At 40.1% G+C, this 22,375-nt stretch overlaps 1 protein-coding gene, 1 long non-coding RNA gene and 1 pseudogene across 7 annotated transcripts in view; all 3 read right to left on the bottom strand.

Annotated features, from left to right (window-relative positions):
* THADA (THADA armadillo repeat containing) overlaps positions 1-22,375 on the bottom strand; it is a 286,630-nt gene that overhangs the window by 112,522 nt on the left and 151,733 nt on the right. The gene's annotated exons all lie outside the window — the stretch shown is intronic.
* On the bottom strand, positions 204-16,249 carry LOC135323068 (uncharacterized). The gene is made up of 2 exons (XR_010384201.1): positions 15,956-16,249; positions 204-2,860 (listed from the first exon to the last, which is right to left on the bottom strand). It is a non-coding gene; the product is annotated as an uncharacterized LOC135323068 (long non-coding RNA).
* On the bottom strand, positions 10,414-12,330 carry LOC105103551 (large ribosomal subunit protein uL6-like; annotated as a pseudogene).

Here is a 22,375-nt window from a genome sequence, read left to right as displayed (position 1 = left end):
AACATATATATATTCATTGTCACATTTTTTTTTTGCTGTAAGATATCACAAGATCTTGTATATATTTCCCCGTGCTATACAGTATAATCTTGTTTATCTATTCTATATTTTAAAATTCCAGTCTGTCCCTTTCCATCCCCCACCCCCGTGGCAATCACAAGTTTGTATTCTATGTCTATGAGTCTGTTTCTGTTTTATATTTCTTTTTCTTTTTTTTTTTTTTTTGGTTCCTCATATGAGTGATCTCATATGGTATTTTTCTTTCTCTTTCTGGCTTACTTCACTTAGAATGACATTCTCCAGGAACATCCATGTTGCTGCAAATGGCGTTATGTTGTCAGTTTTTGTGGCTGAATAGTATTCCATCGTATAAATATACCACTTCTTCATCCAGTCATCTGTGGATGGACATCTAGGCTGTTTCCATGTCTTCGCTATTGTAAATAGTGGTGCTATGAACACTGGGGTGCAGGTGTCATTTTGAAGTAGGGTTCCTTCTGGATATATGCCCAGGAGTGGGATTCCTGGGTCATATGGTAAGTCTATTCCTAGTCTTTTGAGGAATCTCCATACTGTTTTCCACAGTGGCTTTCCTTGCTTCCCTCTCCCACTCTTAATGATTTAGATGTCTTCTTTTACAATTTTGTGTTTATTCTTTTTGTAATTCATGGCAGTTATCTCCTTTCCAGTTATGAGTTTCTCATTTTTGTAGCATCCTGCTTCTTTTCTATTTAGAGTAGACCTGTGAATATTTCTTTTAGCATGGGTTTAGTGTTGCTAAACTCTTTGAGATTTTGCTTGTCTGTGAGGTTCTTTATCTCTCCTTCTACTCTAAAGGATACCCTTGCTGGATAGAGTATCCTAGGCTGCATCTTTTTTTCATTCAGGACTTTGAATATATCTTGCCACTCCCTTCTGGCCTGTACGGTTTGTGTAGAGAAATCAGCTGAGAGCCTTATGGGGGTTCCCTTGTAACTCACTCTTTGTTTTTCTCTTGCTGCCTTTAGGATCACTTCTTTATCCTTGACTCTGGCCATCTTGATTATGATATGTCTTGGTGTGGGTCTGCTTGGGTTCTTCCTGTTTGGGACCCTCTGAGCCTCCTGTACTTGGATATCTGATTCCTTTTTTAGGTTTGGGAAGTTTTCAGTCATGATTTCTTCAAATATCTTTTCAGTCCCCTTTGTTCTTTCTTCCCCTCCTGGAGCCCCTATTACGTGTAGATTGGCATGCTTTATATTATCCCATAGGTCCCTTATATTGTTTTCAATTTGCTTTTCTCTCACCTGTTTTGATTGGGTGCTTTCTGTTGTCCTGTCTTCAAGGTCACTTTTTCGTTCCTCTGCATTATCTAGCTTGCTTTGTACAGCCTTTAGGTCAGCTCTCATCCTAGCAAATGAGTTTACTAATTCAACTTGGTTCTTTTTTATAGCTTCTATTTCATTTTTGACATATTTTATATCTCTAAACACTATTTCTTTTAGTTCCTTCAGTACTTTGATCACTCCTTTTTTGAAATCTTGATCTAGTAGGCCATCAATGTCTATTTCCTTGATCGTGCTTTCAGGGGATTTCTCTTGACCTTTTAATTTGGAGTGGTTCCTCTGCTTCTTCATCTTGCTCATATCTGTCTGGCGCTGTGGCTTAAGGAGTATCAGTTATCTAGTTCTCCTGGAGACATGTGCTCTTAATGATTTTATAGAGAGGTCTTTGTGTCTTCACCCTGTTTCATGTACTCAGCTTGCTGTTTGCAGAAGCCCTCCGTTGGCGCCCTTGTCTGTGCTGCTCCCAGTGGCTGTCGGCTAACAGATCGTGCCCCCTCCCAACAATGGGTCAGGTGCTGAGCTCTTACCCGGTGGGTGGGGGGGCCACCTGCCCTCTCCTGGCACCTGTCGCTCCACTGCTCTGTGCAGCTGCCCGCTCCACTTCAGGTTGGCGCTCGGAAGGCGGGCTCAGGGAAGACCACGGAACAGCCCCGCCCCTGATCCAGGCCAAATCTCAGCTCCTTGTTTGTCTTGGTGGCACGAGTTCTCTGAGGTGTCAGGGCAGAAAGATCCTATCTGCCTCGGGTTGTAAACAAGTCTCAGTCCTGCCCAGGAGGTTGCGGAGCCCCCGGGCGCGGATTCAGGCCTCAGCCCCGCCCCTGCCCAGGTGCTGCGCACAGGAGGAGATGCCAGCTATGGCTGCGCCGCGCCTCTCTTCTCACGAAAAGCGCCAGTAGTGGCGGCGCAGGTCCGAGGAGACAAAGGCTATGGCGCCCTTCACCCCCAGGGCACACCAGCCGTGTTGCTTTGCTTTTTTCGCAATTTATGGGGGCTGAGGTGGTTCTGCTCCGTACCGGCTCCTAGCCACAGCGCGCAGCCCCCTGCAGTCCCCCGGGGCTGCCTCAGCACAGCCGTCCTCGTCCTCTGCCCGGCTCAGGCAGCCTGTCCCGGCCCCAGCTGCCGGCTCGCGTCTCGGGCTGGGTGTCGCGGGGACCCTTTGTGCCTTTTTAACTCAGTTCTGTCAGTCAAGGGGTGCTTGGGGCAGATCTGAGCCTCGGAGGCTCCCCCTCCATCCTGCTGGCCTCTCCGTTGGAGAGGGGAGACCCAGCAAATGAGTGCCAGTCCTCCTTTGCCGCTCCCTCCCCGCAGGATCAGTCCCGCACTGTTTTGCTTTTTCTTCATTCTTTTTTCCTTTTCTCCTACCAGGTTTTTGGCGTCTTTGTCTTTCAAAGAGGGCGATGTTCTGTCAGAGTTTGGCAGGTGCTCTGGTTGGCTGAGTAGGTCTATAGATGTGAGTTTTGATGTATTTGTGGGAGAGGGTGAGCTACGAGCGTCCTTCTACTCTGCCATCTTGCTTCTCTCCCACACAAATTTAACTGTAGTGTCACGAAAAAGTTTAAAGAAAATCAAAATTTGAATTGGATATATGCATTAAAACCATGTTTACATTTGTAGAAAACTGACTATAATATTCAATCCTATCAAAAATATGTGATATCCTTGGGGAAAACCCAAGAGACTCAACAGGGAATATATTACAAAGGATCGTTACAAATGACATCATTACAAATGACAGCTCACTGAGCACGCTACAGCATAATAACTTAGGCATACAGTCTCTGAAACCTAGGATCTGCCACTTTCTAGCAGTGAGACTTTGGGCAAGTCATTTAACCTCCCTGAGCTTTAGTTTCCTTATTATAAAACAGCACTCACTTTCTAGGATTGTTATTAAGGATTTAATAAATAAACATATTTAAGTGCAGAAAACAATGTTTGACACAGAGTAAGTGTAATAAAAGTGATGACTAATAGTATTATTACAAAGTGAATATACATAGAACAGCACAAGTCAAAAGATAAAACATAAGTACTCACGATTACAGTAATAAGAAATAAAAATATATAATCCACATGAAGAAAGCTTTAAAATATAATGCTATTGAGGAACATAAAAGACAAATGCATGAAAAGGCAAACCATATTCTTGAATAGGACAGCAGCATGATAAAGATGTTAAGTATGGTTAATAATTTAATGTATAAATTTAATGTGATCCCAATAAAACCATCAATAGAATAGAGGATGGGGGAACTAAACAAGTTGATTTAAAATTCACAGGGTACTGAAAAAGAAGAGCACTGAAGCGGAATTAGTTTCTAGCAAATTGTAGAACATATTATAAAGCTACTGTGAGCAACTGGTGTAAAAACAGACAAACCATTCAATGGAACAGGCTAAAAATCTAGAAAATAAGAGCAACTGAAGACTGACGTTAAGTGTGTGACAAAGATAGCCCTTCTGTTGGGAGAGATAAGATGTATTTTTCAATAAATGTATTTGGGATCAGAAACCCCCTTGCAATAGCTTTCCATTAAGTAATTTTTTATTTCCTTTCACTAATGTTAAATAAATTTCATAATAGTCTTTAAAAACTTATAATAAAATCATAAATGTTATCATTTGTTAAGAAACTATATACCATGCCAGCCGCTATACTGGGAATTTGTACATATAACATCTCTACTCCTTATACCAGTCTTTCAAATTACATGTCATTATTTTACAGGTGGTTAGGTTTCACTTTAGAATATAAGAGATCTGCCCCAGGTCAAATACCTACAAAGTGGGGAAAGAGTATTTCCCCGCTAGCCTGGATCCCAATGCTCTTTCCATACACCATCCTCTGTTCACAAAATAATGCAGGTTGTCAAAGAAACTCTAAGAATGAAGCAATTAAAACACTGTGAGATTATAAACTGTGCATACCAAGTAGGAAAGAAGTAACCACAATAATAGACTATCTTCTCTTTATGCCTTTTAGTTTTAAAATGGTAAATACACTGGAGTTCGGGTCTTATTTACATTCTCTCATGGAAGCCTGGCATTTCAGTCACTGGATGATATCCAAGGGGAATCTACTTTATACCAAGTTCTTTCCAATAGAGTTAAAGTGAGGCTAGAGTGAGCTTCAACAGAACTTGACACTGAGGAAAATTTTGTAACTGTTTTCATTTTCTATGTGCAAGGTCCTAGTGTGGGAACTGGAAATCTGTGTGCCAGAAGAATATAACACTGGTTATTTTGACTTCCCTCCGCTGGGCAGTAAACCTCTTGAACTTCTATTTTTGGAAATTGAGGTATCCCTTTAATCCTGTTATAGAACTGCTGACGGCGGTAAGACAGCAAAGGAAAGTCGGCACAGGGCCTGTACCAGCACGGTCTCCAAGAACGGGAGTAAGACAAAGCATAAGCAAGCAAAAGCATTTTGCAGGAGAATTTTGTGACCCTGGTGTCAGTGTTCACAACCCAACACAAGAAACGCCACCCAACTGCAAGTCATTTCAGACTAAAGAGAAACTCCCAAAGCCAGTATTTACAGCATGGTTGGTGTTGTATTTGTAGAAAACAGCACAGCCCTCCTCTACGTCTGTCCTCGCCAAGGATTCTACACATCACCAGCAGTCTTCTCTTCAACCTTGTGGGGTGGATATAAAGATACTGTTCAGAACGTGCAGGCCTTCTTCTGTTTAGACTTCTCAGGTACAAAGACACTGTTGCTACTCTCCTGAAGAAGGACCCTTCTTCTTTTTCAAAGACCCTTCCGATGATGATTTGTTTTCTCCCAGCAGCTGAGACACCTGAGCCAACATTTATTTTTAATGAAAATCACCTCCTCTTCAAAAATGGCCTCCAATCGGCTCAATTCATTTTCAAAGTTCCCTTTGATTCTAAAGCTGAAAACATACAGAATGAATGTCCTTCTCCCAAAATGAATTTGGTGTTAGGGACTTAACTCAGATGCCCCCAGACAATGATAAAGAGCCATATCCTAAACATTCAGTCTCAGTTACGGATGATCACTCTTAAATGGATGAAGGCTGATTCTACCCAACTTTGAAGCAAAACAACGGATACCTGCTTGGGGTCAGTAGCGAGGACTCTGTTGCTACTTTCCAGACCTCGGCCCAAATACCACACTCAGATAAAGTCAGATGTCAGTAAATTACTGACATTCAGAAGAGCCTTTCAGAGGCCCTGGTGATGCTGGGTACACATAGCATACTTACCTTTCTGTACCCATCACTAACTAAGAGAAAGAACATCTGTTCTTCAAAATGAGAGGACTAGAAAGTAGGATGTCCTAGAATAAGTTTTAGATGTACCAAAAAGTTGCAGAAATGGTACACAAAGTTTCTGTATATCCTTCACCCAGTTCCCCCCGCTGTTACCATCTTTCATCACTGTGATTCATCTGTCACAACTAAGAAATTAATTGGTACATTACACCAACTAAACTCTACCCACTTAATTCAGATTTCAGTAGTTTTTACCTAATGTCCTTTTTCTGTTTCAGGATCCCACCCAGGGTACCACATTACATTCAGTTGACATGTTTCCTGGGGCTCTTCTGGTCTATAACAGTTTCTCACACTTCTTCCTTGTTGTTTGATGACCTTAATGGTTTTGAGGCATTCTGGTCAAATATTTTTGTAAAAAAAGTCCCTCAATTTGGACTTGTCTGATCTTTTTCTTTTTTCTTTTCTTTCTTTCTTTTTTTTAATTAGGCTAGGATTACGAGTCTTGGGGAGGAAGACCACATAGGTGACACGCCATTCTCATCCTAACATAACAAGCATGCATGCCATCACACGCTATCAACATGACTTATCACTGTTGAGCCTGGATCACGCAGCTTAGAGGTGGTGTTGCCAGATTTCTCCACCGTAGAGTTATTCTCCTCTCCTGCCTCTTCCCATGTTCTGTGGAAGCAAGTCACTGCATGCAGCCCACACTCAAGGGATGAGGGAAGGGAAATTAAGCTTCATCTTCTGAAGAAGGCACAGGGGTTCGCAGGGAGGTAACTACATAAACTATTTGGCATTCTTCTGCGTCTCTCCCGACCCCTCCTCCCCATTTATTTATTTGTTCAACCATTCAACCATTTATTTACTTACATCAATATGGAAATGTATTTTATACTGTGGGTTACAGGCTCACTACAATATCCTGGAAAAGGCTTAGTTGGACTAGTCCATCTTAAGTTTAACGAGCATATGAGTTCAACTGGGGATGTTGTGAAAATGCATTCTGATTCAGCAGGTGTGGGGTGGCCCAGGGTTGCGTACTTCTGACCAGCCCCATGCGATGCTGCTGTTGGCCTGGCCCTACACTCCGAGTGACAGAGCTCTCCAGACTCTGCCTGACCTCTCCCACCTCTTCCAGAAATGAGTGCTCACCCTGCCCTACAGCAACCCACTCCACCTCTGAAAGGCCAATCAGGGAATCAAAAATGAAATGTTCTCAATCCTCAAATCCATTCACTTGGATACAAACTCTGAGGCAGACTTTTTGGTGTTGTTTTTGTTTTGTTTTAAACTAAACTGTAGATGTTTTTAGGTCACCACCATCACTCTCTCTCTCTCTCTCTCTCACGCACACACACACACACACACAGAGGCTACCTCTACCTTCTCTATGTGAATTTAAAAATGACTAAACTCATCGTGATGGATGCGGTGATGTCTAAGGTTTAATTTCTGGAATGGAGAGCTATCTGGGAGTTGTATGTCTCTATTTCAGTCTGTGTGCTCCTTCAGGAGTAAAAATGAGAGAAACAGCAAAGAAGGAAAAGCTGGGACAAAGGAAGAATAACAAAGTAAAATATATATTTACCCAGAACAGATGAAGTAATGACGTTGGAGCCACATTTCCAAAACAATATGGTTCTCCTTCTTTAAAAAGGCCCCAAAGGTCTTGGGGAAGAGTGGGCTGCATGAGCAAAAGCCCCACCACTGCATAGAGATTACAGGCTGAAGGGCACTGGTATTGATCTTCTGCAGAAATCTACCACCCCGTTTTGATTTGGTGGGCATGGATTATATTGCATCTGTAACTCACTACGAGAATATAGACTCATTTTTAAAATTTTAGCACCCCAATAAATAAATAAATAAAATAAAATTTTAGCACCCTAATTCTAAATGCACACACACACGCAGACAAAATGTATGTTAAATCATACATTTTAATATAAACTACTGCCCTGTAACTCTGTTCTCTAAATAAACATTTGAAAATCAAACCTGATGACTAAATTTTCTCTCTAGCAGACTGAGCAATAAATACTGCTTTTTGGTATAAAAACAACAGTTTATTAATTGGACTAGTAAATGTCTCACATACTTGGAAAAAGCAATTATAAAACAGGAAACTGAAACTGCATTTTTAGAAACAACATGTTAGATATAAAAATTACCATATATCCTGCAATCCGTGAAGAAAGGAAGGGCATAATGTCTATTTGCTATAAACTGACTTAAACTTACAAGTAAAACCTGTCTTACCATCTACATGAAGTAAAGATACTTTTTAAAGGCTTAAATAGTGAATAAGGGGGAAAAAATGTCAAACAGCACATTTGAGATGTTAATTATACTGATCTCTTTGAAGTTTAACAAAGGTGATGGAATTTTCTGGCACTTGTAAATTCTTTAAAGTCATAATTTTTTTAAAAAAAAAAGCATGTTAAATCCATTTGATATGAAAAATAACTCAAAGAAATGTTAGTCCCTTTTGGAAATACGAATCCCAGGAAGTTAATGAAAAATGTTCCCCTCACCAGAAATTTTACTTTACTAAGCTTAAAAAGGCATCCCAAGTAAGAGAATGACCAAGTTTCTACTGAAAAGAGAGCCCTACCTATTCAGTATGAATATGGGGCCAACATTAAAACATCTGACACCTGTACATACCTAACAACTGCTCCAGAGTGCCATTAATTCAAGTATATAACACACATTCCCTTCATTAGTGAGAAAAAAAAAAAATAGAGGATGAAGGATGAAGCAGGAAGGCAATAGCCTATTTCCATTTGGCAAAAAAAAAAAAAAAAAAAGAACAACTGGAGCCTGGGGATTTAGATATGCCAGGAATCCCCGACAGCATGCCGCACTCAACAGTGATCATGAAACTCATCTGCAAACAGAGGAGGTCACAACCAATGAAGCTTTAGAACAGCTTCAAAAGAGCCCCTTCCTGCCCCAAAGGACATTCCCCTCTGCCCTCTTCTGGAGACAGATCCGATCATTAGAATTACTGTGTTTTATCTCATTTAATTTTCACAGCTATCCCCAGAAAACTATTTGTTTCTCCATTTTACAGAGGAGGGGATGAAGGCTAAGAAATCTAAGTGGGCAGTGGAGTCAACATTTGGACCCAGATGGTCTTACTCCAGAGCCTTCTCTCTTAACTATTACATTAAGACAGAACTGTTAATTGGGAGAAGCAAGACAGATGATGCGCAACGGTAAAGATGAAACCTAATGATCTAAGAGTAAAGGTTAAAGTATAAGTCATGGGGTGGGAGGAGGGGTCGCAGGGTAGCCATGGAGTCAAAATGGTCACTATTGCTCTAGGAGCTAGATGCGTACCTGATTTTGTTGAATAAATGCATCATTTTCTGAGGGTCTAATGGAACACAGGGATAAACAAGGCAAAGAAGACAGAAAGTCATTTATATGAACATCTGTATGCCACCAAAGTGGACAACCTAGAAGAAAAGGATAAATTCCTAGAAACATGCATAGAAACATACCAAGACTGAATTAGAAAGAAACAGAAAATGTGAACAGAACAAAAATGAATAAGGAGATTGGATAAGTAATAAAAAATCTCCCAACAAAGAAAATCCCAGGAAAGATGGATTCATTGGTAAATTCTATCAAACATTTAAAGAAGACTTAACATCAATCCTTCTCAAACTCTTCCCAAAATACTGAAGAGGGAACACACCCAAACTCATTTTACAAGGCCAGTATTACCCTGACACTGAAGCCAAGTAAGATTACTATAAGAAAAAGAAAAAAAAAGCCCAAAACCAAAAAACTACAGGCCAATATCCCTGATCAATACAGATCAATACAAAAAAAATTCAAAACACTAGCAAACCAAATTCAACAGCATAATAAAAACATCATGCACCATAGTCAAGTGGAATTCATCTCTGAGATGCAAGGACAGCTCAATATATGCAATACAATAAGTGTGATAGATCACATTAATAGAATGGAAGATTAAAATCATATGATCATCTTAATCTTTACAGAAAACATTTTGACAAAATTAAACATCTATTCACAATAAAAACTCTCAACAAATTGCGTATAGAAGGAATGTACCTTAATGTAATAAGGGCCATATGTGACAAGTCCACAGCTAACATCATACTCAATAGTGAAAGGTTGAAAGCTTTTCCTCTACGATCAAGAACAAGACAAGGGTACGTATTCTCATCACTCCTATACAACATAGAATGCGCAAGAACAAAGATGAAACCTAATGATCTAGATCTTATACTAGCAGTCCTAGCCAGAGCAACTGGCCACAAAAGAGAAATTAAAGGCATCTGAATTAGAAAAAAAGAAGTAAAATTATCTCTGTTTGCAGATGACATGATCTTATATATAGAAAATCCTAGACTCTGACTAAAAAAAACCCAAAAAGGTACAAAATCAAGATATAAAAATCAGTTGCACTTCTACCCACTAACAATGAAATATCTGAAAAAGAAATAAAGAAACAATCCCATTTACAACAGCATCAAAAACAAAATACACAGGAAGAAATTCAACCAGGGAGATGAAAGATCTATACACTGAAAACTCTAAGGCACTGGTGGGAAAAAAACAAAACAAAACAAAACACTAAAGAATTAACAAATAAATGGAAAGATACTCCATGCTCATGGATTGGAAGAATTAACATTGTTAAAATGTCCATACCACCCAAAGCCATCCATAGATTCAATGTAATCTCTATCAAGATTCCAATGGTATTTCTTCTTTTGCAGAAATAGAAAAAAAAAGTCCTAAAATTCACATGAACCATAAAAGATCCTAAATAGCCAAAGCAATACTAAGGGGGGAAAATGAAAAAAAAAAAACAAACAAATCTAGAGGTATCACACTTCCTGATTTCAAACCATTACAGAGCCAAAGTAATCAAAACCGTATGGTACTGACATAAAAACAGACACATCAACCAATGGAACAGAATCCAGAGCCCAGAAATAAACCCATGTATATACAGTCAACTATTTGACAAGGGAGCCAAGAATACTCAATGGAGAAAAGGTAGTTTATTCAGTAAATGGTGGTGGGAAACTGGATATTCACATGTAAAAGAATGAAACTGGACCCCTAACTCATACCACTCACAAAAATTAGCTCAAAATGGATTAAAGACTTAAACATAAGGCCGGCAACTATAAAACTTCTAGAAGAAAACATAGGGAAAAAGCTCCTTGACATTGGTCATAACAATGATTTTATGGATATGACACCAAAAGCACAATCAATAGAAGCAAAAATAAACAAGTGAAATGGCATCAAATTCAAAAGTTCCACACAGCAGAAGAGATGATCAACTAAATGAAAAGGTCATCTAAGGAATGGGAGAAAATATTTGCCAACTACCTTTTTGATAAGGGGTTAATTCCAAAATATATAAGAAACTACAATTCAATAGCAAAAAACAAACAAACCAACCACAAACAATTCAATTTTAAAATGGGCAAAGGACCCGAATAGTCATCTTATCCCCAAAGAAGATATTCAAATGGCCAACAGGGAAATGCAAATTAACACCATGAGATATCACCTCACACCTGATGGAGTGGTTATTATCAAAAAGACAAGAGATGACAAATGCTGGCGAGGATTTAGAGAAACAGGAACTCTTGTGCACTGCTGATGCATGTAAATTGGTACAGCCACCATGGAAAACAGCACGGAGGTTCCTCAAAAAATTAAAAGTAGAACTACAGAGATTCCACTTTTGGGTATGTATCTGAAAGAAATGAAATCACTCTCTCAAGGAGATAGTTGCGCCCCCGTGTTTTTTTTCTCCAAAATCACGAGAGCTCTTGTTGCATCTTTAAAATATCGTAAATGAATCTGAAAAGTCATCTGGCATCTTGCTGTTCCTGTAGCTGGACAACTTAGATCTTACTCATCAGCCTGCTGAACTGTTCCTTTTTCGGAAACATAGATACTATCCCCAGATTTTCTGATATCCTTGTTTTTAACTGGCGTGGCTTGCTGAATCAAAGCAGCTGAATTTGATACCAGTTCAATGTCATTTCCTTCAAGAATTAACTCATCTTTCTGGGCTTATGATACTGAACATGCAATGTCTGGCCTCATCTGAACCCTGCAGATGTATTTTTCACCCAAGAAGTTTTGGATTTCAACAAGAGAACCATTCTCTTGAATAACGGCATTGATGGGGAAATGAGCATACACAGATCTCATCTCGTAATAGAAGCTCAGTGTAACACCCTTGATCATGTTCTATACATGACTACCGATAGTGCAAACAGTTAGTTGACAGTTCTTTTCTATTTCCCCACCATTTGTCAACCCAGAGCCTCTTCTTTTCCTTTCCAAGGAGACTGTGTTCTACATTGATTGGATTGACATCCCTCCACATGGTGCCTCTGTAGCCCTTTACAATAACCGTGTGCCCCTTCAAAGTGATATCAACATTTTTTGGAATGTCAACAGTTTGATTGCTGAGAATGGGCTACATTCTTGCAGAAGATATGGTAAAAAGCTGCACCCCCATGTTCATCACAACTTTATTTACAATAGCCACGACATGGGAACAACCTAAGTGTCTATCAATGGGTGAACAGATAAAGAAAATGTGGTATGTGTGAACACACTCACACACTGTAATGCTATTTAGCCATAAAAAAGGAAGGAAATCTTGTCATTTGCAAGGACATGGATGGACCTTGAGGGCATCATTTTACATGAGAGAAGTTAGAGAAAGACAATGCTGTATGATCTCATTTATATACGGAATCAAAAAAAAATTGAACTTCTGAAAACAGAACAGACTGGTGGTTGTGGTGGCAAGGGTGGGAATCAAACTTCTAACTATAACAAGGTCTGGAGATGTACCTTAGAGCATGGTGAGTATGGTTAACAATATGGTATTTTATTTGAAAGTTGCTAAGAGAGTAGATCTAAAAAGTTCTCATCACACACACACACACACACAATTATAACTATGTAAGGTTATGGATATGTTAACTAACTTTAATGTAGTAATCATTTTGCAATATATAATTATATCAAACTGTCACACTGTACAACTTAAACTTACACAATGTTACATGTCAATCATATCTCAATAAAGCAGAAAAAAATAAAGGCAGATGCTCTAACTTTCCCTTCTTACCAATTCAGATAGGGAAAACTCTGCAGAAGACTTTGGTGGAATTCACTATCCAAAGGTAATTTTGCAAAAATCACGAGACACTTGGAGAAATGGATGTTAATGAATGTGTTTCAACATCACTAGGAATTAAACTGTGGTCCACTGGAATGTGTTTCTTAATGAAAAGAGAGAAGAAACTACCACTGCCCATATGTTTGTACTAAGGACTACTGTGAGCTTGGTTCTGTATTCTTACTGACTCTTTTTAACGTCAAAATCTGTAACTAATTTAATAGGGCAACTGATAAATTAAGTATGCAAAGATTAGAAGAAAAAAGTTATCAAAATATTCACAAGTACAAGTTTTTACCTTAATTATCAACCCTTCATACTCTCTTGGTGTGAAGAGAAGACACTGAAAATGCTTGTTATTGACAGCAACAAGAGAAATTCAATTAAGATTTAATTTGCTTATTTTCATGGGACAAAGGTTCTCAGCCTCAGACGATTTTGCCCCCTAAGGAACATGAGCTACTGCTTGGAGATATTTTTGTTGTCACAAAAGGAAGGGCGGTCACTACAGGCATCTTTTGGGGAGATGCTACTAAATATATTACAATGCACAGTACAGTTCCCACAACAAAGAATTAGGCCCCAAAAGCTGATAGTGCTGAAGCTAAGAAACCCTGCTGCAGAAGGACCGTGGGGAGGGGATGGAGATACCCAGTAGAGCTGACCCTTCAACAACATGGGTTTGAACTGTGTAGGCCCACTTATATGTGGATTTTTTTCAATAAACATATAAAAGTATACATGTAGAACATTGCGTGCAAGACTGGTATTGAAGTGAAGAGCCTATTCTTTTGTAGGCATAAGGTAAGTGATATTCAATATAAAATTAATAATGTGTTAGTTTTCTTACCGTTTTATAACTTTACTTTCAAAGTATTACATTATCACACAGTATACCCTTCTCCCTGGTAATTGGAGAAGCTAAGTATCAGCCTATTAACACAGGTAAGTCGTTTTTTTAAAAATGCAATAACGTTCCTGATGTTGTATTAGGAATATGACTGTAATACTCCACGCCACAAAACTTTTAGAACAATTCATTTACAGCGTATAGTCTGGGCTACCGGGAAGCAATCTTATCATTCACACTAGGCTGCCATAAAGCGATCCGATTGCTGCTTCTGTTATCAATGCATAAATAATTATACCTGTAAATAAACATGAATTTCTTTTCACGTTACCTTTTCATTTTTGGTGTCTAGTGTTAGTAATATGTATAACAACTACAGTGTTTTGTATAAGACAATACTGATACAGATACTGACAGAAGACTCATCTTGTAAACAGACTATGCAAACTTAACGGTATCGATAAATGTAGTGTATAGTACTATAGAAGTATTTTCCTTGTGATTTCTTAATATTTGCTCTGCTCTAGCTTAATGATAAGAATACAGAATATAATACTTACATAAAATATCTGTTACTCAACTGTTGTGTTATCAGGAAGGCAGCAGTAGGCTATTAAGTAGTTTAGTGGTGGGAGAGACAAAAGTTTATGTGGATTTTCAATGGCACACTTGTTGGCACCCCTAACCCCCACAACACTGTTCAAGAGTCAACTGTACCGAGAAATATATGAATGTCATGAACAATAATATAGTTTAAAATGGAAAGTTTTATTGCTTATTTAAACTTTCCTTTAGGCCCAGGGGCTGATTTTACTTCAGGCCTCTAAGGGGCTGTCAAATTGTCTGGCTATTCTCAACCACGGTGCTTTTAAACAGCCAACCGAGTTCTTAGGAACTGGAATCTGTTGGGTGCTCTAAGTAAATCCAAGGGCTATGCAACAAGCACATGTGCTCTGAAATCTCAAAATAGTTCCCTAATAAGGTGTTGCTTTTGCCTATTAGACTGGCATAGCCAAAACCAAACAACAAATAATGCTATTTTCATGGGACGGAGGCCCACCAAACACATCGCGTCACATAATGGGACCACAAACCATCAGATATTTTATAGGAATTCTGGGAAACATCAGAAGCCTGTTAACGTGCCCACCGTGTGTTCTGTTTTGCTGTGTTTTTAAAGTACATTCAGAATTATCTTCTGTCATAAAAAGTCTCAAACAATAAGGTGGGGAGGGGATGGAAAGTGTCTTCCAAGATGAACTCGGAAAATTGGTAATCTACGCGGGAGGATCCTGTATCTTCCTTTCACTTTGTGAACTTCAAATTACCCCCTTCGAATGGTAAAAGACTCCTTTGTCCAGGACAGTGTGATGGTGTTCCTTTCCAGATTCATCAGGCTTCTCATGGGGTCTGAGGGAGGGGGTGTAATTCAAAACAAAACAGGTGCAAGGAATAATAACCTGATAGGCAGGAACTCAGCCCTTAATAATCAGAACTAATCTCAGCTCGTATCATCTTCAGCGTGAATGTACAGGAAGGTGGAAGATGCTAACTGAGCAGAGGATCCTCTGTAAGGCATGCCGACAAACAGTATCACAATGGCTGAACGTCAGCTTTTTTCTCTCTTATGCACACATTCATGGATCAGTAGGGAGTCTTAAATTTTTTACAATATTATTTCAACAGATGACATTAATTTTTCTAAGCTGCTGCTTTCTTTAGCTCAAAATCTTTCACTCACCATCTGCATCAGTGGTCCTCACATTTTTGGATCATAAACCCCTAATGGGGGTAGTGGTGATGGTGGAGCACCAAGTAGTGCTAATAGCAACTAACATTCACTGAACACTTACTATATGCCAGAGACCCTGCTGAGCACGACCCACATATTAGTTCATTCACTTAATCCCCACAGCCAACCTGTGCAGTAGTTTTATCTGCCCATTTACAGAAGCAGCAGCAGAGGCACAGAAATCAATTCACCCAAAATAGCACAGACAGCAAGCAGCGGAGCTAGGATGGAGAGGGAACTCCATCTGGCTCCAGAGCCCACGCTCTGACTCACCGCCTGGAATGCCCTCTGAGCACGTGCTCCCAGCTCCGGGAGACTTATTTATTCAGAAATGATATACAACTCTATTAATACACTCTGTACATTATACGTCTGATATAAAATAGCAGTGAAAAGGATGAGAGAAAAGAAATAACATGCCAACATGCTCTTCCGCACACCTTTCTGCCTTGCACACCACACTCTGAAGGCCACACATCCCATCCTCCCCGATGCACTCCGCGCTAGTCTGCTCCTTTCCCCTGCGAATACCTTCTGCACGCCCTCCTCCACGCCACGGCTCCCCCCAAGTCCCTTGTCTCCATGACAGAAAACTGGTTTAAAGGTTTCTCCCACAAGCCTCTCTGAGCACTCCTCTCAGACACGTGATCTCAGCTACCTGCCTGGCACACACCACAGCTGAGAGTCTCCGTGCACTTGTTTGTGGTGTGGATGGCTTGTTTTCCATGGCAGCTCACAAGCCTCTGGAGGGCAGAGAATGTGTTATGTATTAACTTTTCTTTGTATTTTCTGTGGCACCTGGCCTAGTATTATGCACTTAATAACCACTCAATAGCCACTGGCTAAATAAAGGAATAAATAAACACTCTCTACATTTTATTCCATGTCGCTAAGGCCCAGTCACAGACAGACAGTTAAGGTAAAGATCATCCTGGAGAGAGAGGAGGTGATGTGACAGACACTTTCCTCTCTGCCTAAGCTCACAGGAACCACAAAGACTGACTTGACTGGCTGTGATCCTCTAGGGAAAGGACTTTGCGTAGTCCCCAGTAATCTGCACGTAGAGCTTGTGGACTTCACAGAGCATCCAGGCTTCTAAAGCAATGGCATCCTTCCTGGTCCTGTGTATCCACCACTGCCTACTATGTTGGCAGGCGCTTCTCCATGGTTACAGGAAGTCTTGAACATACAGACACGGTAACCAACTCCATTTCTGGAGAAAAGATGTTTATACTTTATTTAAAAAAAAATAAACTTTTCCTTTGTCTTTTGGTGGGATTTGCTCAAGTGTCATCTTTTCAACAGTGACTGTTCTGACACCTCATTCAGTACTGCCACCTGCCCTCCTCCTACCAATTCCTGATTCCCCTTATCCCACTCTACTGTTCTTTCTGTCCACAGCAATGGTTACCTTCTAATAAATGATATACTTTATTTATTTATTATACTTATTCGAATAAATTGGAGTAAGCCTTAATATAATGCCATTTATTATTGTCTGTCTCCCTGCCTCTAGAATGCACACTCTGAGAGCAGTGATCTTTGAGAGCCAGGGGCTGTCTCTTTTGTTCTCTGATGTATTCCAACACCTAGAGCAGTGCTCCACCGATGGGTGTTGAATGAACACATAAAGAGACCATGTCAACTTCCATTGGACCCCAGACCTTGAAAGTCCCAGAGAAGAGTCACTCTTGCCTGAGAATGTTCTTTCTACTCTGCCAGAGGAGTCATATTGAATAGCGGTAAACTGTACAAACTGGAAAGCTTTGACCCCCAGCTCTACTTTGACCATTCATCCTGTGTAACTTTGGTCAAACCTCATAACCCCTCTAGCCCTTGGCTTTCTCATCAGTATGATGGGAATAATATCCATCATCCAGAAGAGCCTCCACAGGTACTCAATACAATCCTCCCCAAATATAGATACACACATTCCATAACTGGTATGTATTTATATGTATGCATGTGTACATAGGTCTGTAGGTACACGTACATGTACATCTACATACATTCTTACATACATATATTCTTTTCTACCATTACTTTCCCTACTCTAATTCTAAATAGTAACAAAAGGCTGGGGATACATCGGCTGACAAAGCTCTGAACTCCACATACCCCTGGCTGATACGAGTTCAGCAATAGGGCACTGGCGAGTGACGATGACGGTGCACTCCAGTCAGTGCTCTGAAACTGGCAGCTAAAAGCTGTCTCCCACACCCAGAGAAAGCTCCCTAGGTAACACACACCAAATAAAAGCCTTTTGATGTTTATAAGGAAGAGATTAATTCATCTTCAAAAGTAGCATTTTAATTAAAAATAACTTTTCTGGGCTTATATCCAGATGGGAATACATTGCCAAAAGGTAAGATTTAACAAGATTTAGTTTTTTCTTTAATTTTTTTTTTCTTTAAGAGCCCAGTGCTTTCCAATCCTGTTCAAGTCAAGGCACACACAGAAAAGACTTTCTCTGGCACTTTGGGATGCAGAGATGCTGCAGGTGAGTGCCTGGAGCCGAGGTCCCACTCACACTCCCTGGGAGCAGAAGGAATCAATACATGCTTGACGCATCTACAACCATGCCATCGGAGCAGCTCCATCTTAGCCCTTCCTGGACTTGGGGACCTTCCTAACAACTTACACTTTTCTCCTTTCACACGAACACAACTCCTCAGAAAGAATGAGTAAATCTGGCCACTCCTGACAAGAGTGAGCGTTTTCTTTATGACTCACTCCAGGAAAAAAGCACACTGACCAGCAATCTATTTATAACTTACAACATCAGCATAATTTCATGCTTTTGTTTTTCATTTTCCATTCTGAAATTATATTTTTTCTGTGTAGAAAGTAAACAACGGAGATAGGCCAAGCTAGAGTTGCCAAGTGGAATTTGTCAAGCAATGTTCCACTTCTGGACTGCCGGAGAGAATTTCTACTGTGTTTCACAATTTTGTGCTTTTAAGAAATATGAAAAAGACATTAAAATTCTTTAAGCATAAGGTGCAGTCTTATATCGTCACATTTTAAGAAGATAGGACTGATCTCTCTTTTAAATTATATTTAAATCGTAAGTTGCAATGCAACAATACTAATTAAAATTTTTTTCTTTCTAAAAATGTTCGCTTCCTTATCTACAAAACTCCATTAGAATGTATACTTAAGGCTACCTCCATCACTCATTTTCTAGCTGTTTCCACTGCTTCCCTCTACAGCAGAGAGTGAAGGGTGGTTGGTCTTATCCCTGTTTCTTGAATAGTGACTCCTTCAGACAACTAGCTGCCCAAACTGGCCTATATTTTTCTGTTTGCTTCATTGTTTGGGGTTTTTTTTGGGGGGGGGGTGTCTTTGTTCATTTGTTTGTTTATTTATAATGGAGGTACTGGGAATTGAACTCAGGACCTCAAGCATGCTAAGCATGCACTCTACCACTGAGCTCTACCCTCTCCCCAAACTGGCCTATCTTTACTTCTTTCCTGATTTTCTGCCTTCCTTTTCCACAAAGGCAGTACCAAGATCTGCCTCTATTTTCGTCCTCATGCTATCCCTCTGAGCCCAGCATCCCTGTACTCACCCCTATAAAGACCCTACCGCCAGCCCTAACACAGAGCATATCAGGGTGTTACGGACTAAAAAAGTCGCAGCTTCAGTCTCCTTTTATGACGGATGCCCATTTGGCTGTTTTATCTTTTCCCTTGTCTTCATTTCTGCTATTCATATGCTCCCTGGTCCCCTGAGGGCTTAATTGGCTCACTTGGTTTCTAACCCACAGCTCCCCACACTGGGAGGTAAGAGCCTTAAAGGGCAAACTGGTGTTTTCACTGCGTCTGGAACAGGGTAGGTGTTCCACAGTGTCTGCTGAATTGAATTCAATCTTGACCACTTTGTTATGGTCCCATCAGCTCCCAGGCCTAAGATCTACAATTCCTATGGTTGCCCATGTCTGAGAGGTTTTGTCACACCCTTAAGGTTGACAGAAGGCGTGGCAACCATGAACTTGGCTATAATCTAGGCCCCAAGGGAGGATTCCATATTTCCAGGTTAGGGGTACTAAACGGGAGACCAATGAGAAATGAAGAGAAAGATGAGCAGAGGGAGGGAAGGTACAATAAGTACCCTTAAAGGTCTTTTAACAGCTCTAGCTTCTCAGGGTTTCACTGGCTTCCTCTGCCCCTCTTTATAATCCTGATGGACGTCTTTGTTGACAATGTTGTAGTATCGTATCAAATTAGATTTAAGGAGACCAGAGTGACAAGAGTTTAAAAACAGAGCAAACAGGGATTCTCTCTTTTTTTTTAATAAAAGCATTTTTATTTATTTAAAAAAAATTTTTTTTATTGAGTTATATTCAGTTATACGTCAATTTCTGGTGTATAGCACAATTTTACAGTCATACATGAATAGACATATATTCATTTTCATATTCTTTTTCACCGTGAGCTACTACAAGATCTTATACATATTTCCTTGTGCTATTGGTTTCCCTAGGCATAAAAAGTCATTATTCACATCAATTATCAGAGAGGCAGTGAGTTCTAAAGAGACAAGGAGCGCAGGCTTTAGAGTTTAATGTCTTCTCTCTACCCCTGACTGCCCTACCTCGGTAACTTTATGTAAGTCACTCTCCAGGCTCACCTCAACTTCCTCATCAGAAACAGAAACACACAGAAACAGAGACCTGTGTGTGTGTGTGAATAACGCCCACCATGTAGGGTGGTCGGGAGGATTAATGAAGTCACATGTGCAATTCATGTGCAATACAGGAGGTGCTCAAAATGTTCATTTTACTTCTTTTACAACAAACTTCCCAAGTGGACGGGCCTAGGCCATCTGAAGCCCATCCCTGGCTAATATTTCATGTTAACCCAAGGAGGCAGCACTACTGCTCAGCCCCACAGCCAGAAAAGTGGAATCTTTTTGACCTAGAGTTCTCAAAATGCAGAAATCAAGGCTCCAAATCAGGGCAGGGCGGGAGATGTGGGAGACAGAATAAAAGAATTTAAGTGTTCAACAGATCCTGCTGGTAAAAACTGAGAAAATTTAATATCAGCAAAGGGGTGTGTAGAACTGTGGTGATTATTCAGATTAACTGAAGGGGAAAAAGAATACCTTTGCCTAGAATGTACAGGTAAATGCAGAAATGTTTTCTGCTTTAATAGAAGCGAAATTTCCTCAAGTGCACACTTCACCTTATCCATATAAAAGAGTTTAATTAAAGCAAAAGCAGAGACATGAAACGAAAAAACTCAAAATTCAACCTTTTGCTTCAAATTGTACATTTAAGCATTAAGAAACTTACCAAAAGGTGAGTTTGGGACCCAGGAATCAGAAAAAACCCTTCCTCATGATTGTTGGCCAAATTCTTCCTCAGTACAAGAGAACTTTTCAAACTCTAGCATGATTTCTTGGGAGTGATAAGTAACCTAGTAATAATGTTAAGTCCCCAACATGAAGGATTCTGACAATAAAAACAGACATTTATTCTACTTAAAAGACAGGGTAGCCCTGCCAGTGTTGTTCCCAAATGAGGTAATGTCCATGGCGCTTTTCTAGCCTTCACTGAGACTTAATGTCATTTACCACTGGCTCTTGTGAACCTGCGGGATAATCTCACATTTTCGGAGGTGCATTACTTCCATCTATTTCAACATGGCAATTATGAGCCTCTGGGTTTTCAAATGATTACAAAACAAATCCCACATGTTCTTTCCTTTTTTGCATGTCCTATAATTTGAGTCTTTCTTCCACAGTCCCTGAAAATTCTGAGATCAGCATATTTCTCGTTTTCAAGGTATACTATAGAAACACTCTGGGGTTTGATATATTCATGTCAACATTTTTCAAGGAAGTAAAAATGTATAATTCAAGAAAATGTTCTGTGAAAGAATTTGTTTTCTGATTACAAAATGATTTCCTGCTTTTGAAAAAAATAACAACTTTCTATTTATTTAGCTGGCTCTGAAAGTTCCATGGAGATTCCCATTCCTTTCAGTTCCTACCATCTCTTTTCCAGGTGCAGGTCTTTTACTGATTTCAAAGGTACCTTTATGTGGAGAAGCAATCTATTAGCTGTAGAAGGGAAAGAGCGGAAGAGGCCTCCCCATCTTAACCCCGTATGCCTTCCCCACAAAGAACAACAGGGTGAAGCAGAACTGTTAAAACACAGATGAGATACCCGGACAGACATGACAGAAAGATTTTCACATGCCTTTGACTTCCTTTTTTCAACTAGGGTACAAGCCAATCTTGGTAAAGACAGGAATCTGTCTGACAAACACGAACACAATACCCAACACCCAACACCCATATAGTTGTTTTTTTCCCCTAATAAGCCCTTCATCTCCCTAACACTCAGGAACAAGAGCAAGAGCCACAACCACCCCAGAGGTATATGGTTTTTACCTTCCCACGGTGTTTCACATATTATGTAGCTGAAGAAGAAACTTTGAGAATATCAAAGGCAGCCCAGAGACAGAGCAAAAGACCGTATTCTGTTGCTGGGCAGACTAGTGAAACACAAGCTAGACCTGTGAGTGGTGTGCATAGGAAACCAGGCTGGGAGGGCCATTTGTACAACTGGTGAAAAAGCCAAAGAAACAATTCCAAGCTCAGCCAAGAGCGGGTCTTCAATAAAGCAAACCTGAAGGCTGATCTCCCTTGACAGTCAGAGCATTCCTTCCAACTCAGCTGCATCCTCTATAAATGGTTGAAAAGCCTGTTCTGCATTACTTATAATTGTCAGCCCCTTCCCTTCAAAGACACAGCAGAGTCTGACAGAATACTGTGGGTCTCAGGATCCCATCTCTACAACCCAGATAGTAGTCTCTGCCCCTCTCTTCACCACAAGGAAGTAGTGAGGACCAAGGGAGATAAGTGCTTAAGAGTCTGGACTAAAGAAACCACCAATGATCCATAACATATAGAACACAGACCAGAGGACCTGGTCTGGGACCC

The sequence above is a fragment of the Camelus dromedarius genome, chromosome 15, assembly GCF_036321535.1.
Source record: "Camelus dromedarius isolate mCamDro1 chromosome 15, mCamDro1.pat, whole genome shotgun sequence".
Lineage (NCBI taxonomy): Eukaryota > Metazoa > Chordata > Mammalia > Artiodactyla > Camelidae > Camelus > Camelus dromedarius.
The sequence above is the reverse complement of the archived record's forward strand: the minus strand, read 5'-3'. Positions and strand labels throughout refer to the sequence as shown.